Below are 18,907 nucleotides of genomic sequence, written 5' to 3' on the forward strand. Positions count from 1 at the left end.
GCATCTAGATTTCTTTCATTCTGAGAGAAACAATAACTGGCTAGCAAAGGACAAGAGCACACACAGGCCAAAGGATCCTGCATCCCACTGTGGCCCAGCATCTATGTTCTGTCCTGGTGATGTCTTCATGAAGCTGCCAGCTGTCAGGGCCAAGGGGCTGTTCAACTCCCACTCTTCAGTGCTGAAAAAAGGAGGCCTGCCAGGCTTGGCTGAAGCCCCTTGAGCCCCTGCCCTTGGCACCTGATCGATGGAATGAGTGACGGGTTTGTGGGGCCAGAGTGAGAAAGCTTCCCCTAGCTGTTCAAGCATGCAGCAGCTGTACCTGGCCCTCACCCCATCCATCAGCAAGGGTGGCAAGCAGCCAATCCTCTTCCCCCACATGCAGAATCATAAAGAAACCGACAGACTCACTCACTCATGTTTGGGATCCCCGGATAGCATAAGGATACAGAGTGTAGCAGTGCAACTTAATGTGCACATATTCACATTGCTATGTGCTTCAGGTTAATGAATCCAGAATAACTGCTCTCACAGGACATCAACAGTTGCCCAGTTCAGTTTGCAAAAACAGGAGGAGGAGACCAACCTTGTAGCACTCTTTCTGTTTTTGTATTATAGGGTAATTAAAGAACATACTTGGTTCTTGATAATACCTGTTATCTTAAGCATGAGGAACATTCCCTTGCAGTGTCACTGCAAAGCAATTGGACGTGGATCTGTCAATTCTTCATGTATGCAGAAATATATCTTTTTGCAGAGTCTCCTGCTGCCGGGATAGATGGCACTGGAGAAAAGGAAGGAAGGCAAGGAATGAAACAAAGTTAAAGATGGAGGGAGCATTATGGGCAGGCCCTTACATAGTACTGAGTTCCCAGCTCTCTGCACTCTTGCAACAGCACCGTCAGGCAAAGAATCTTGAGGAGCTGGACATAAAAACTGCAGACACCATACACATCAGATACCAGCTTTAATGTCCATCAATAGAAATGCAAACTGACTTGCTTTCTGTTCACACTATGGAAAGGGCAATGTGATGTGGATGCAGCTATCACCCTTACAGGTGGCACTTTTGACTTGATTCAGTTCCTATGAGGCTCGCCACATGACTACTTTTACAACCTCAGATGTGTAATCCAGGGGTAGGACCCAGCATCCATTTCCTTTGTTCATTCCCAGTTACAGGATACACCCTCTAATCCCATTGATCTCTATGCATTCAGTGGGGTAGGGAGGAGGGGATGATATCTTGGGTGCAACTTCCTCTAGCCCCTCCAAACCTAATATGTGTGCCTTGAATATAGTGTGGCAGCTATTTGTCCTAGTTGGCAATTGAAGTCCAAAATGATGCCATTGTGGTTAAACAGCAGAATTAAGCTGTTTTTAAAAAGGCAACCAGACTTCTTTAAAATGGAAGTCTTGCCTGAATGACAAATTAAAGAGAGAAAAAATCTGGCAAATCAAATGTACATTTACAGTAAGTCAAGCCAAGAAGAAATCTGAGAAGCAAATTGCTACAGATGTAAAAACTAACAATAAAATGTCTTTAAATACATCAGAAGCAGGAAATCAGCTGAAGAGGCAGGAGGGCCACTGGATGATAAAAGCATAAGAGGAGTATTGAGGGAAGATGGGGGAAATTGCAGAGGAACTAAGTGAATTATTTGTGTCACTCTTCACGGTAGAAGATGTTGGAGAAATACCCACATCTCAAACTACTGTGACAGTTGAAATACTGTTGTCATATAGAGGTGTGACAGGAGGGTTTTAGACCAATTGGCCTATTCTATACCTACTCAACCAAATTGACCCCCTTGCCACACATTTTCAATAAAGCTTCCAATGATATTAATTTCATAATTGACTTATATAATTCATTGACAAAGGATGTCCTGATGCCCACTGTCTTAGTTGGCTTATTTTTACAAGTGGAGGGCGTACCTATCAGGCAGGACTCTGAAGAAGCAACTAGTCATCAGGGGTGTTGTGGTTTTCCAGGTTGTATGGCAGTGTTCCAGTAGCATTTTCTCCTGACGCTTCGCCTGCATCTGTGGCTGGCATATGAAGAGACTAGTTAGTCATCATGAGAACTAATTGAACTTCCATTTTAAGAGGATGTTTGTTTGTTTACTGCCATAAAGTGCCGGTCAATTTACGGCTTACGGCAACTTTATAGGGTTTTCAAGGCAAGAGAAGTTCAGAGGTAGCTTGCCATTGCTTGCCTCTGCATAGTGACCCTGATATTTTTGGCAGTCCCTCATTCAAACACTAACAAGGACTGACCCTTCTTAGCACACAGGATCAGGCTATGCTGTGCTATCCAAGTCAGGGCCAGTAGAAGTATACTTCTGATTACATGGTGCTGGGGGAAATGATATTGTGTCGCAGGCAGGCAGGCAGGGTGTGGTCAGGTCCAGTCCAACAGGTCAAGACAGGTGGCAGGCAAGGCATAATCAGGTCACAGTCCAACAGGTCACGGCACAGGAGATCGGACAACAGGCTGAAGCTCAGCAGTAGACCAGGTACACAGAAGCAACAGGAAACACACTTGTTGCACCCAGACAGAAGCAGGCTCACAGCAAGGCTTATTTAGAGAGCCTTGTCCTAGGGATTGGGATTCTGCAAGGAGTTAATCCTCATCAGATGTAGGTACTTCTCCCATATCTTGCTGCTAGACAAGCACTCCTTCTTTGCTTTTGAAGCAGCTGCCTCTGCTTTTGCCTCCTGTGCACAGCTGGCTCATTACTGGCTTCTCTAGAAGGATCTGCCGGCTCCTACACCTGCATGTAATCAAGCAGGGAAGGGCTGGGAGTTGGCTCTGCTGCCAGGTCTTCCTCTGGAGCAGCCTCCTCTGGCTGCACTATGTCCTCAAGTTCTGCCTCAGAGTCCTCTGTGTCCTGGTAGGTACCTAGGGGCTGGCTCATGACAGATATTCTCCCCGCAAAGAACTTGCGAACATAGACAAGGAGCTGTTATTCCTCCATATCAACACTAGCCAAAAAATGAGCGCCCAAGACTGTGATAAAATTGACAACTTCATCTATAGAAAAATGGAGAAGGACATGGCTTACCATACCAACAGACAGAAACAAAAATTCTACAAATGCCAAAATTATCAGTTGAAACCTGAACTGGACACATCATGGACCTTCATCAATCTGACTGAGAGGCAACTCTCTGATGACGAAATATTCATCTTCCCAAAAGGAGGCAACTTTGCTGTTACCACCACCAGAATCCCATTAGAAAACATCATTGCTGATGTTGAATCAGTGATTTATCATCTTCCTGAAGAAGAAGCGGAGGAAGTAAGAGGGGAAACAGCAAGGATTCTGAGAAAGGCAAAACTTCCTTCCAGTACCATAATGAGGAAAGAAAGAAAAGCCATCAAAGACCTCAATTCCGATAAAAAAAATCATTCTCCCAGCAGACAAAGGTAATGTCACAGTAATCATGAAAAAGAACAATACAAAGAAAAAAATCAGACAACTTTTGGATCCTATCACATACAAAAAGCTGAAACAGGACCCTACCAACAAAATCACCAGAAAAACCAACACTTTGATTAAGAACGCGTCAATTAATCCTAACATACGCCAACATCTATGCAAATCTGAAGCTCTTCCTCCTAGACTTTACGGACTTCCAAAAATCTATAAGGACTCCACTCCACTCAGATCCATTGTGAGTGCCATTGGATCCTTTACATATGATTTGGCAACATTTCTGTCTGCTTCATTACAAAGTCATATTGGACTTACCACACACTACATTAAGGACTCAGCCCACTTCATAGAAAAAATTGGCAATCTTAAACTCAGCCCCAATGACAAACTGATCAGCTTTGGTGTGGTTTCCCTATTCACCAAGGTCCCCATAGCAGATACCATCGCACTCATTAACCAGATTTTCCCAAAAGACATTACAGCCCTGTTCCAACATTGCCTCACTACAAGCTCCCTCCAATGGGATAATGAATTTTATGAACAAAGAGATGGGGTAGCCATGGGCAGCCTTCTTAGCCCTGTAATAGCAAATTTTTACATCGAACACCTTGAGAAACAAGCCCTGGAAACAGCACCAAAAAAGCCCACTATATGGTTCCATTATGTGGATGACACATTCACAATTTGGAGCCATGGGGAAGAAGAACTAAAAAAGTTTCTGGACCATATTACAATATCCGCCCAAACATCCATTTACTATGGAAAAAGAAAACGAGGGAAAACTACCATTTCTAGATGTCTTACTCGTCCACAAACAGAACCAACAATTGGACAATACAGCATACAGAAAACCTACACACACTGATAGATACCTACATAAAAACTCCAACCATCACACAGGCCAGAAAAGTAGCACAATAAAAACTTTGGTAGATCATGCAAAAAGAATCTGTGAACCCCACCTCCTTCAAGACGAACTGAATCACCTAAACTGAGCTCTACAGGCTAATGGTTGTTCTACTACAGACATCTGAAGAGCTGCAAGACTAAGAACAAACCACAGGCAAGAACATAAACAGCCACCCAGAGGGAAAGTGGTCTTACCATACATGAAAGGAATCACTGATCGAATAGGGAATCTACAATCTACAGACCCACTAAGAAAATTCAACAAATGCTACTTTCAGCAAAGGATAAGAGGGATCCTCTAACTTCTGCAGGAATCTACCGCGTACTGTGCAACTGTGGACAAGTCTATGTAGGAACCACCAAACGCAGTGCCCAGACACAAATCAAAGAACATGAAAGGTGCTGCAGACTAATTCAGCCAGAAACATGTGCTAAAACAAGCTGGGCACAGAATATTATTTGAAAACACAGAAATTCTGGACCACTCTGACAACCACTATGTCAGACTACACAGAGAAGCCATTGAAATCTATAAGCACATGGACAGTTTCAACAGAAAGGAAGAAACCATGAAAATGAACAAAATTTGGCTACCAGTACTGAAAAACACTAGAATCGAGACAGTGACTAATGAACACCACCCAGACAAAGGATGTCTCCAGGCAGTAAGCAGTCAAAGTGCTAGTGAACACCACCCACCACTCTAGGCAGTAAACAATCAAAGGGATCAAAAGGCCAGGCTACTACAATGCACATGCCCTCAATAATTGATTATGCTATCTTCGTGGTTACTCACATGCTAAATGGGTGGATCCCACCCAACACATGCAAATCAAGCTTGCTAATTGCACCCTTTACATTTGTTAACAGGCAAATGGTTCTTTCTTCCACCCTGGACATTCCACATGTATATATTCCACTTTCTTTACTACCATTAGATCCTCTGAAGATGCCAGCCACAGATGCAGGCGAAACGTCAGGAGAAAATGTTACTAGAACACAGCCATACAACACCCCAAAGATATTCTCTCTCATGACTTTCTTGTGGAAATTTCTGAGGGCATTTGGCTTGGCTCCTTGAAAGACTAGAAATATCTTGGTTTGATTCAACAAACCAGTCCTTATAGAAGAACTTTTGACTATTCATGGGATTTGAATTTTTCCCCTGAGAAACCAATTTTAAAGCGTCTAATATGTGAATTATCAAGCATATGTTTTGCTATAATGGAAAATCAATGAATGCAACAGCTTCCTGATTCACATACCACAATGTGAATGAATTTGGCAATGTTTAATATTTAAGATCCATCAAGAAATATTGTATGGGTATCAGGGTCTTGTAAAGACCTCAGTCTCCACCAGCTTTCATATACAAGTTTGGTGAGGAAGATGGGGGAAGGAGTCTACCATTCTTTAAATCCAGATATGTGCTGATTTCTTCAGAGGTTTAAAGTTGTAAAGAAAAAAAAACCTCAAACCATGCTATTAATACTTTTAAAAATCTGTTTTGAGCCTGCAGGCACATTTGGAATTCTGACCAGGCATGGTGGGGGCAGCAACAAAATGACTGCCACAGCTTCTTAACTTCAGTGACACCGTGCAGATTCTGTGATGGCAGCTGCTGCCAAAGCAACATTTAAAAAATCTTCACAGCTGATCAAATCAGAAGTCTTGCAGGCCAAAAGCTCTACCTGGCCCTGCCCACTTCCTAAAAACACTTGCCAGGAGCCCAAAAAGGTGTTGACCATGGTGCCATAGTGCCCATTCACACCACACTGGGGATCCCTTCTGTGGAACTTTATAGATCTTTATCCTGTTGGTTTCCTTGCTAAATTAAAACATATAGCGAGATAGAGTCATCTGTAGTTCATTTCTTCTGAATTTCTTTGAAAGTTTGAAAGTTTTGCCGGATTTTTTTTTTTGAGATGGACTTATGATATGAACTGGCACTCTAGATGCATGGAGTCCATTTTCATATTTTCCCTTTCTTTGTGCATGGGCTTTCCAATGTTGTACAGTAGACAGACACGACCAATACCTTGTTGAAGAGCAGGAAGGATTTCAGTACCCCCAAAAACCTACTCAATTTTCTTTTCAAAATTATTTGGTAAGTTTTTCTGGGGGCAGTGCTAGAAACTTTTTCCATTTGCATTATCCGCCATTGGATACAACCAACTGGCTTAGCATTTTCTTCATAGCAAGGTCAAGAACTGTCCGTTAGCTGAATATTTTGTGCTTAGAAGGAAGGAACTCAAAGAGTTGATTCACATGATACAAAGTCTGGTTTGTGGGATTGCCAGCCATTGGCAGTGTGGGTGGCAACCAGTTGAAGAAGGAGGGGGCAGGGATGGGGGAATGACATTGCTCTGATGGTTTTACCTAGAGGTTTGGGGGAATCCTAGAGCACCATGCCACTATGGTGATATCTGTTCTGGGGTTTTTTTTTTTGCCAGAAGTGATATTGCATCACCAGTGCAAAGACTCCCACCCCCCACTTTTCCTCCACCAGCTGAGAGGTCACAGGAACAGCCACAGCAGGAGACCTGGAAAACCTATTTGCATTACAGATACATTGACTATCAACAGACATGGACTATCATCTAGACATCCAGGCTAGGAGCTCAATTACCAAGGCCCCAGTTAATTCAAGACTATGGCAAGCACAGAGAAGGGCTTAAATCATCCTCCCTGTGTGGTTTCTGCAACTCGGGGTAGAGGCACTATTTGCCCTGCTGAATATGGAACCATCAATCCAGTAGTGGTTAGGCTTGTTCACGCAACCAAGGTGATTCACTCAACAGTGTTGTTGTTGGCAAATCTCTCTCTCTCTCCCTCCTCTCTCCCGCTCCCCCAGCAAGTTTGTATTATGACATGCTCATAGGTGAATGGGTTATCTACGATTTCCCCCCCGTGAATGTTTGCTATATTTTCCATCTAAAATGAACCATTCAGAGAACCGATTTACAAATAATTATATGGACAAACCCATAATCTCAAAGAGAGCAATGCCACTTTACATCAACTACATCTCTCTGGCTCACAATGTCCACTTCAAGTCTTGCTTTGGGCCCTCCCATTCACAATCCTGTCTGGGAGAGAAGGCAGATTTTTGCAGAATATTAAAACTTGAAGAGGTTTTTTTTTTAAGTATTGCATGTTTATCACACACTTTCTCCAAGGAGCTGCATGTGTCATATACAATTCTGTCCCCTCCATTTTATCCTCACAACCATCCTATGAAGTAGGTTAGGCTGAAAAGGAGAGGCAACAAAAGTCACCCAATTAGCTTGATGACACAGTGGGGTTCTAAACCCACATACCCCCCCCCCCCAGTCCAAGATTGTAAAACCTATGCGACACAGGCTTTATCAACCTCGAATGATAGACAGTTTGTCTAGATTAGAATATAAATTAGTCCAATAGTTTCCATATCATGCTTTAGAAAATCTTGGAGTTCCTTGGAAACTTACTGAGTTTCCAGCCCAGATTCCTCTCTGAAAATATCAGTAATCGTAATGGTGGGCAAGCTTCCTTGACAGATGGTAGTTTAGTCAAATAGAGCTACAGTGAGGCCTAATAAACTGGGCCAATGATCTGAGCATGAACCAGAGAACATGACCTAGAATTCTCTGCCATGTGCAACCTAGGAAGATAGAAAGTTTGAAAACCACTGAGTTTGTCAAAGACCTTGAAGCAGAGGAAGTTTTCTGGGATAGAGAAGAATGGTAAAGGGTGTGAACTTTCCTTCAGAGAACAGCATGTTTTTCCCCAGAACAGGGGTTAAAAGGAAGTTACCATTCACCTGTTTTTACTCTAAGCATCGCCTGTTCTAACTTTGTTTGCATCCCTTCTAGCTGTACAGGTGTTGGAAGAGCAAGTGCACAGATGGATGGGGGATATGGTTAGAGTGTTTTGCCCTCATAGAGCTGGGTGGGGGAGGAACTTCCTTTTGGTGCAGAAAAAAAGTGTACTCACCATCATGTAATCCAGACTGATTTTACTTCCACTACTACTATTTCTCATTTCATGGTTGAATGTGAGTGCATAGAATCTTCCAAGGCATCCACTTTTGCATTCTGGCACAAATCCAGAAGCAGCAGACAAACCAGTATCTTATTATTGATTGATTCATTAGATAGTACCTGTAGAGGGTACTGACGAGGTCATGGGAGCTATAGCATTTTGAAGAACATCAGACATATTTATTTTTTAAAAAATTATATGCCATCCCACCCCAACAGGCTCCAGGGTGACTTACAGCACGATGCCAATATGCATCAAAAATAACAAGCGTAACAAGAGACATGTAAAACCTAAGAGTCAAAACTATGTAGCATACAATCAGCACAAAGCCCTTTGAGAAAGGAAAGCTCGAAATATCACTGAAGGGCAAAGGTGGACGAAGAAGCCTGATTGACAACCTCAGCAAGGCATTCCACAGGGACGGAACAGCAAGAGGGAAGCTCTGGCCCCTTGTAGAGGCCAAATGAGCCAGGTGAACAGAAGAACATCAACTCTGGGCAGAAAACCCATGGGTTTATACCACAGTGGTAGCTTACCAATATGTCCCAGATGCCTTGAGATATACTATCCATTTCTAGAATTGGTCCCAGAAGCAAAGTGATAATCAGTTAAGTTGTTCCAGTCCTGGTGTCATGAGCTCACCCCCCCCCCAATTTACACCCTTTTACAAATGGGCTGCCACATTTTGTCGCAACTAGAGCTTCTGTATTGTGTTTAAGAGCAGATTTACATAGTGCACACTGGGGTAGTCTAACCCTGAGGTTACAATAGCTTGAATCAGCATGGCCAGATTGGTTCGATTTAAAAGATTAAAAATTTTTGTCAGATGTAATTGCAAAAGGTACTTTGTGTGTGACCACCTGATCTGTTTCTCAAAGTGTAACAATGAATCCAAAAACACCCCAAGATTTTTAGTTGTTCAGTGTTAACTGAATCTTATCTAAAATAGGACAATCAGTTCCCTCTTGAACATCCATTCTATTAAACAGTACCTCCTAATTCTTGTGTGGATGCAACTTCACGTTGTCATCCTCCATTTACTTAATCTCAGCATCCAAGCACTGGTTCAGGGCAGAGACAGGTGCATCTGGGGGCTTAGTTAAAGAAATATAGAGCTGGATTTGATCATTATATAAACCCAGTTCCAAAATTTATTTGATGGCTTAGTGTAGATAGTAAATACATAGTATCACTGAGAATACCCAGTGAGTCATGAGGGAGGCATCTGCAGCTGTAGAAACTCTTTGCATCCTATGAGACAAATAAGAACAAAATCACCCGAGTATTACACCTGCAATTCCCATTTTTTCCAGCATATATAATATGGCATGACCTGCAGGGTCAAAGGTTGCTGACATATCTAGTAATAGCAATAAGGATGATCCAGCCTTACCCAGCTACAGTAATCATTCACTAGTGCAACCAAAGCTGTCTTCATTTCAAAGTCAGGCTTGAAGTCGCCGTGAAACAAAAAAAAAGCAGAAGGATTCAGAGGGGAGTAGGGGCTTGGAAGAAGAAAGCAGAAACCATTTATTGCTGCACATGAGATATGAAGAAGATACTTGCTTAGAGGACTCATACAAAACATCTCACCTGATGGAGAGAACTACCACCCTCTGGTACGAGGCATGTGACGCTGGGGTCAACAATGGGCAGAGGGGATCAAACTCCAAACAGAAAGTCTTGTTTCACACTAGCTGAGTGGCAACAGCCATTGACAGTCAGTCTTTTCCAATTCATGTAAAGTCACTGAAGATTTGGCCAGGCTCTTATGTTCTGTGCAATCACTAGTTTGAAGCACATGAGACTCGTGAGGGTTAGACTGAGGCATATTAATATAAATCTAGTTATTGCTTTCTGCTTAGCTTCATTTGAGTGCATGGGATACTGTGTGTGGTTGGGCCTGACATCAGCCATTTTGCTCGTGCCACCCCTAGTGCTACATATAAATGTCTAGGTCATCGGGATGCTTGCCAAGGAACAGGTTGGCTGCAGCCAGAAGCAGATGTGCCCCCACTCCCAGATCTCCTTGATGGCAAGCACTGGGTAGCAGGAGATTAATCACTGTTAAATGAGTTGGGGGACAAGGAGAAGCAGATGCTCCTCAGCCCTGACCTTCGGTCACCTCCAAGCTCAATGCTCCTCCCATCCTCTGCTCCCAGGTTTACTGACATATCTTTGTTTCTGTATTGTCATGCCCCCTCCTCACATCTCTTGCAATTGCTGCTTCTTGCAATCACAGCCTTCAGGCTCTCTTCACACTCACTCGTGCACGCACGCACGCACGCACACACACACACACACACTTTTATAAATGCCATCTGCTAGGGAAACTAATGCTGGGTTGCTCTAATCCCTTCCCATCCACTGAGCAAATGCCAGTGTAAGGCAGCTGCTATGTGGCATCCACTGAAACAGGTTTTGTGCTGGCAGCCCACTCTGGTCAGCTGGGCCTACTGCCCACAGTCGGGGCAAGAGCTATTGAGGGGGAAGGGAATAAAACTGTCCCCTAAAAGTAGCGATTACCTCAGGAATTAATGCACAAAAATAAGGGTTTTAAAAGGAGAGCTCAAGTTTTTAGCGTTAAATTACTTCCTTCTAGACAGGTGAACTTTCTAGACAGGTAGGTCAATCATGTTATAGGGGAGAGAAGAGGACTATGGAACATCTGTGAACTTATCTGTTGGCCAGAAAACATCTCTCTTCTTCCTCCACCCTGGGCACTAAGAGCAATTCTGAGCAGCAATAATGTAATATATTCAGAAAGAAATCACACAGCGATTGCTTTGGGCACTATTAATCTATCTTCCTCACCCAGAAATTTAACTCATTCCCACTGAGGCCTACAGAAGGAAGGCCAAATACTGACACTTGATTCACTTGAGGTACATTTGTGTTCAGTGTGGACATCCTTATTTCAGATTCTATAAGGAATCACCTCACTAGCACCTTACCAAGAAGCTTTGGTGCTTCAGTAAGTGTGGTGAGATTAGGGTTGCCAGCTCTAGGTTGGGAAATACCTGGAGATTTGGGGTGTTGGGTGGAGTCTGAGCAGGGCAACATTGTGGGAAGTGATTTCAAAGGTGGTATAATGCTGTAGACTCCACCTTCCAGGTGAACTGATCTCTGTAGCCTGGAGATCAGTTGTGATCACAGTTGATCTCCAGCTACCACTTGGAGGATGGTAATTTGAGGTCCTTTCTACAGAAAGGGATTCTCTACCCACATTAGGGTTGCCAGGTCTCCTCTGGCCATTGATGAGAGATGGGAGGTAACTTCCTGGCATGTGGGGATGCAGCCTGGAGAGGACAGGACCTCAGTAAGGTGCAATGCCATACAGTCCATTCTCCAAAGCATCCGTGCTCTCCAGGTGAACTGATCCCTATAACCTGGAGGTGAACTGTAATTCCAGGGGATCACCAGGTCTCCCCTGGAGGCTGGCATCCCTAACCTCAAGGAACCAAATGGCATTTCTCTGAAGCTGGGTTAACAGCTTCAAAACTGAACTTTAACCTCAAATTACTGAGTGAATCTTCAAAGTGGAAGCCATGCAGAATGGACCCCTGTACAGGACATGCCTCTGCAGAGACTCTGGTGACAGCCCATGAGGAATTATAACTTTCTGCCAGATAGCCAAACTATCTCATGCCTCCAGTGTGTGTGTTTATTTAACAGTAGAGATGAGTGACAGAAAGGTTTTCCAGCAGTTTGTATGCTGACCTCTAGCATTTGTTTTTCTCAGAGCGTCCTCATTTTCTACTTGTTATTTTTCCATGTTTTCCTTGTGGTTTCCTCAACTACCTTTTATCCCATTTGAGAAAGCACAGTGAAGAAACGGTGAAGAAATCATGGGAAAATGGATGTGAGACAGTTTGGAGAAGCACTGCTGCAGGCTGGCACTCAAACCACAGGCAAACTTCCATGTGAGAAGACCCTGGCATAGCGAAAAAGACTAAAACAAACTCGACTTGGCCTATTGTTTTGTCTTGGAAAGTAGCTTCAGCGTAGAAATCTGGTATAGCTTTTCCATACACAGAGACGAATATTACCATCTAATAATGTCTGTTTATCAAGTCCATATTAAAGACACAGTTATAGTGGACCACAGTGGGGAAAAATCAGCAAAATTCCCTGTATTTTCTGATCCCTTCTAAAGATATTGATCCCCTCCCTGGTGCCATCCTCAGGACTCACACTGCCAGGTGGTTATCTAGGGCAGTGAAGGTTGTTGGAGGGATGTCTGGTCTCTCCAATCCAGAAGTAAGCATGTTTAGCTTCATTCATACCCAACCTTGGCTGCCACATTAGTAAGGCCCAGCACGCCTTAGCTGCCTCTGGCCCTTTAAGTCTAGGCAGAGGGTTACATATATATATATATATATCCCACCTTTTTGTCTTTTTCTCCCTTTTATAAAGGAATCAAGGTATCGAGCGGCGCCTGGGGGGGGGGCTCACAGCTGCTGTTGCTGTGGCAACCAGCCTTACTAACCTGTAATTGGTACAGAAAAGCAACCTGGTTTAAAGTTATTACAATGAAGGCAGACCAGATTTTTAGCCGATTAGAAACCTCCCCAGGTGCTGTATAAATAGAAATGGAGAGAGGGGGCATGGGGATGGCTCTGTGCCAGGCAGGGGAGCTCAATAGGGGGCACTCTCCTCTTTCAGTCATTGTTGGCCTTGTCTGGCACTGGAGGAGAGTAGGAAGACAGCCAGGCTGCCCCTGCAGAAAATGCTGTGCCATGTCTTAGGGCTAGGGGGCACTGTGTTACAAATAACTCAGCAGGTGTGATCTTCGCAATTAAATTCGGGGGAGGGGTGGCATAAAAATAGTGTATGTGTGCTACCACAAAGGAGGCGCAGAAGACAGATTTCTCAGTGTCTTTATCATGCTTTAAAAAGCTGGCAGCTTCTTAAAAAGGCATTTATATACTTCAGGAGACCCATTTTGAAACTCCCTGAACTTTCTCAAGAGTGTGTGTTTCTTGTTCAAAGCCAATCCTTCCAACACTGCAAAAACAGGCCTCTGGTTAGGGATTTGTTTGTGCACAGTTTTATAACACATGTAGATGCAACCGGGTGCAGCCTTGAATGTGAATCTTAGCAGCCACTTTTCAAACGTCTGATGTGTCTCTACATGAATTCCATGCTGCAGCAGGTCTGTCTGCTGCCAGCACTACAGATGGGTGGAAGAGACTGTAGGGATCTGCAAGGGAGATAAAATCACAGGAACCCCTTCCTTAGATGGTGCCCAGGTTTTGTTGCTGAAATTTGATGAATCTCTCATGTTCACTTTAGCTGTTGTGGCAGGTTGGCTATGTATGCCACAAAATCCACTTTTCTCTCCCAAGACCAGATTCAATTTTGAAGAAACTGTATTAGGTTTTTCTTCGAAATGTCAGATCTCATTCTTGCATTTCCCACATTCATTTTGCAGCATAAAAATATCTTTCCCTCTCAGGCTGTTTCACGGCACATCAGCTGTACACTTATTCCATTTAGAATCTGGGATAATGACCGGGGCTTCCTCATTTCAGCTTTCAATTTGTGGTCCGCCTCTGATGTTGTTGCAGGACAGAAGGGGGCACTAGGGGGTGCTGTGCTGTAGGGAGTGGATAAGTGTCTCCCTTTGAGAGTAGCACAGACAGTGTTCGTAATCGTTTTGGTGGCAAGGTAGACTTAACTGGCAGTTGATGAGAAATATATTTGAGCATGCCAGGATGTGTTGCTTTTTGCAAGCAGAATCTTCTTGCATATGCTCACAGAAAAAGCAAATTTTCCCTGAAACATGAGATTTGAATCCTTTTAACAGTAATTCTGGTTCCTGTTTTTGTTTAAGCAGAACATGTCAGGTTTGATTTTCAAATAAAGGATGGACTGGGATCAATTTTACTAACCCTTGCAGTCATGAGGAGGAGCAATTTGGTTTCTATGTGTTTTTATGGAGGGGACATAGTCAGCCATACATTTAATGCAATTTATCCATCACAGGCAGACCTTGCTGTTCAAGGAAAAAGGCTCTGAGCTACCCACTCACCCCTTTTCAAAAGGAAGGTGTGACAAAGAGGCACAATGCAGAACAGAAAGGGCCCATTCTGTGCTCAATGGGGCTGCCCAATAAAATTATTACTTTATTTATTTATGTATTACATTACATTTATACCCTGCCTTTTTCTGGAAGACTCAACACACAATCTGGGACCTTGTCTGAAACTCTGCTCAACCCTGGATATTTTTCTCCACTCAGGAAAAGAATAGCAACTTAAATGTCCCAGCACTCAGTGTTGCTGTTTTGTACGTTGGGGGTGGCCATTACGTGCATGAAGCTGCATCAGTCAACCTATTAGAAGGAGGAGGAGACGTAAAGGGAGGAAAGGAAGATTGTTTCAAAGCATGATGATATTTTTCAGTATGGTTGACTGACCTATTTCTAACTGAGACTCTACTGAGCTGAATTTCCATTTTAATTTTTTATTCTGTTCTTGCCATGAAATAAAACTCAAAGGACTGCTAGCAACTTTATCTGTCTATTGTTATTCAGTTCCAGTTAGATTTCTTAGAAAGGGATAATTCACTAAAGGTATTCTGCATGGGACCGGGTGTGTTTTCTTTTGCGCTTTTGTGGCAAGCAGAACTGTTGATCACAAGTGCATGTCATAATTTGGTAGGCTGCCTTCCACACAAACAGTCATGCAACAGAAAACTATGTTTTTTTCCTCATTCATAGCAATGATCCAGATTCCTGTTTACTACTATTTACCATGAGGGGGGTAGGGGAGAGAAGCGTACCAAACTAAGAGAACCCCCCCATAGGAATGTTGAAGACATGGAACTGACTTATACCAAATCATATCATTGTTCTAACAAGGTTAGTATTGTCTATCTACTCTGACTGGAAGCAGCTCTCTAAGGTTTCTAATACAGGTATTATCACATCACTTGATCCTTCTAACTATGTGTAAAGCAGATGCTGTACCACTGATCTGCTGATCCATGGTCCCCATCCTTACCTGGGACTATTCATGCAGAATTAATTATCTCAGTGAAATGGAGAATGGTGCTGAAAACAAACACGAATGTCCATTATTAGACAAAATTGGAAAAAAAATACACAAATACAATGTGGAAAAAAAACTGTCTAAGGGGTGGTGAAACAGGATAAAAAGCCAGATCATGAATGGAAGGGTTAATGGAATATTAACAATGCAAATCTGTTAGGAGGAGGCCCCTCAAATATATTTATTGGCTATCTGCTGATGAGTGATGATATTAAATCTGAATCAAACCTTTTTCATTCTCTGTGGGACTTGGTCAATGGATTCCTTGCATCTTCAAAAGAGTGATAACACATATTACAACTGCTGCAGGGATCTAACACCATCTTTAACATTATTATGTTCATGGCAGTGCTTAATACACCGTCAGCTTTGACATATGCAGCACTACAAAAACCAAGGTGGGGGGAGGGAACACCCCAGCTTCACAGCAGTTGGAGCCTTACAATGAGAGACTGATCCTTTCAGTCAAAGAAACAACTGGGGCATCTTGTCTAAAATTAATCTTTGCAACCCTGAAACAACAAGCAAACCTTTGTATTCTTGCTATGGTTGAGCAGCACACAGGTGTTCTGGGATCCAAATTCCCTGGCTGATGTTTAAGGGTGCACCTGGCTTTTTCAGCTCTGTTTTAGTGGTGGGAATATGTGCATTCTTCCTTCACTGGAGACCCCACGTGGGGGCAGACCCTTGCACTGGGCTCAAACAAAACAGGAAGGCCAGTGACAGGAAGGCAAGGGGCAGGGAACAATGGTTCCAAATCGAGACGGTGAGGCCATCTCAGTGAACAGACCATTGTGTCACTGACACCAGCTGTTTACCTTTCACCAGCAGGCGGCAGGGGACAGAATTTTCTTTTTCTACAGGGTATATTGTTTCATAGCCAAAGTCGGAAGAATTGACCGCCTCCCAGGCTTCCTCCAGAGCTTTTCAGACACAGGTGTGAATGAATTTCAAAGCACTCACTGAAGTAGAAGTGAGAAAAACAAGCACAGAAGGGAAGGGTCACTGTTTCAAGGGAAAACTGAGGCAGAGGAAAACAAGAAATCCCTTGGGAGCAAGCAACACAGCAGGGACTGGTTCCTAGGAGTCCCCTTAACCTTTAGGAACCATGAATGGAATTCAGGATTCCTTTCATTCTAGTGCCCATACATCAGGATCTTATGTACATGCCATCCAGGTTTTTTCCCCTAAGAAACCGAAAGAGAAGTTATCTCTCATCCTTCCGGCTCCCAGAAAGTTAAGTTGCTCTTTACATGTGTGCAGCTTGTACCCCACTAAGAACACCAAAACAACCTGTGCGTAAGCATTTCACATTGTTGCGTGAAACTGCAGGTTTCTTCATAAGTGGTTCTGTCAGGGAGATGGCTCCAGACTACCTGTGATTATAGGGACTTAAGAGTTTGGATTTATATCCCCCCTTTCTCTCCTGTAGGAGACTCAAAGGGGCTTACAATCTCCTTGTCCTTCCCCCCTCACAACAAACACCCTGTGAGGTAGGTGGGGCTGAGAGAGCTCCGAGAAGCTGTGACTAGCCCAAGGTCACCCAGCTGGCATGTGTGGGAGTGTACAGGCTAATCTGAATTCCCCAGATAAGCCTCCACAGCTCAGGCGGCAGAGCTGGGAATCAAACCTGGTTCCTCCAGATTAGATACACGAGCTCTTAACCTCCTACACCACTGCTGCTCCTACGCCACTTACTGCTCTTGTTAGACAAATAAAGGCTGCCCATACACAGTTGATCTCATGAAGTCACCAGATAGCTTTTAAACTGCAGAGACACCAGGGTAACCCCCAAAATATGTGTCTTAAAGGACAGAACAAAGACATTCCTTCTTATACATTTTCCTACTTCCTAGAAGTTCAAGGCTCGTACTGATTGATTGCCCCACATAAGGTGAAATGGTTTCTAACTAGACAATTTATTGGTCTATCTATGTAGACAAAGAACACAGACCCAGTTCACTGCAAAGAGCTTAGCTATTTTGACTAGATAAACACCAGATGTTCGCATCATGTACTTGCAATGTAAGCATTTTAACTACTAACCCTGACCTTTCACCCTGGTGTTTCTGCCTTACAGACATTGCTATTTCAAGTAGTACTATTTGTCCCACACTCTGCCTGAAAATGGTAGCAGCCTCTTACTAGGACCTTCCTCTGGAGCAGATTCAGACCTTTACTTAAGGGCATGTCTGCTGGCAAGGGGAAAGGCTCCTACATGCAACTAGAAATGGCAGGCAACAACTACACTACCTGAGTAGAGTCCAACAGTAGGTCTGGACAACAGCAGCTGGCATGGTCAACATGTGGCATGTGGGTGACTGCTATTCTGAATCAACATGCAGTCACCTGCAAACCAGTATGCCTGTAAGTGTCCTAAGGGAAGTTATTGCTAGATGGCTTTGGGACAAATGACTGAGGATGCCTGGGCCTTGCACCTGCAGGTCAGTCACTGAAGTGGCTTTTGTGTGGTGAAGGACCTTTTAATATCGCTCTCTGCTGCATGTCACAGGCAATGCAATTATGAGCTGTGTATGCCATGTCAACACCTCTATCTTTCTGAAGAAGAAACAGCAGACCACAGATTCTGTAAATGTTTTTTTAATTCTGTATTTGGAAGCTGAGTGATGCCAATCCTGTTTGAAATGTGTGCAAACTCCCCCCCCCCCCCGCTCCCTTGGAACCAAGTACTGCTTGATACTGCTGATGCAAAAATTAGATTCTCGTTCCAACTACAGATGTATGCTGGAAATCAGAGTTGTGTAAATCAGATCTTCATCAGCTGTTTAATTTGTGTAACGTATTTTGCTTGTAGTAGGTTTGCCAGCTCTGGGTTGGGAAATACCTGAAGATCTGGGAGGGTGGAGCCTGAGGAGGGTGTGGTTTACGGAGGGGAGGGGCTTCATTAGTATATAATGACATAAGTCCACCTTCCAAATCAACCATTTTCTCCAAGTGAACTGATACCTGTTGCCTGGAGATCAGCTGTAATTGTGGGAGATCCCCAGTCAGCACCTGGAAGTTGGCAACAATAGTTTTATAAGGTTTAGCGTTCTGCAGTGCAGAAACTTTCACTTTGACCTGCAGTCAAGAGAGATGGTGGATTGAAGGAAGGAAGTGATGAGTTCTATAGAAAGAGACTAGAATGAAATTTGGGGTGGGGTTTGAGAGACATATGACTGGAATTCCACACAGACCTAGAGAGGTTTTTACCCCTCACATTAGAACTGACCCAGTCTTTGAGAATGATCTTAGAGGAGATGCCTGGAAGTCAGAGTGAGGATGAGATCATGGCTGCAATCTGTTCTCGTGTTCGTTCATCCAGCTTAAAGTCCTTCTCCAACAGTTGGCATACTTCTGGGAATGACAGAAAGGCGGTTTTAAGTGTGTGTTCTGGCTAAGAGCTCCATTGTTTGATACCACAGTCTTGCAGTTTACAGAGTCTTGGGGTCTGATGAGAGGAGGCAAGTTAAGTTT

This window comes from Sphaerodactylus townsendi, linkage group LG03 (assembly GCF_021028975.2).
Source record: "Sphaerodactylus townsendi isolate TG3544 linkage group LG03, MPM_Stown_v2.3, whole genome shotgun sequence".
NCBI classification, from domain to species: Eukaryota; Metazoa; Chordata; class Lepidosauria; order Squamata; family Sphaerodactylidae; genus Sphaerodactylus; species Sphaerodactylus townsendi.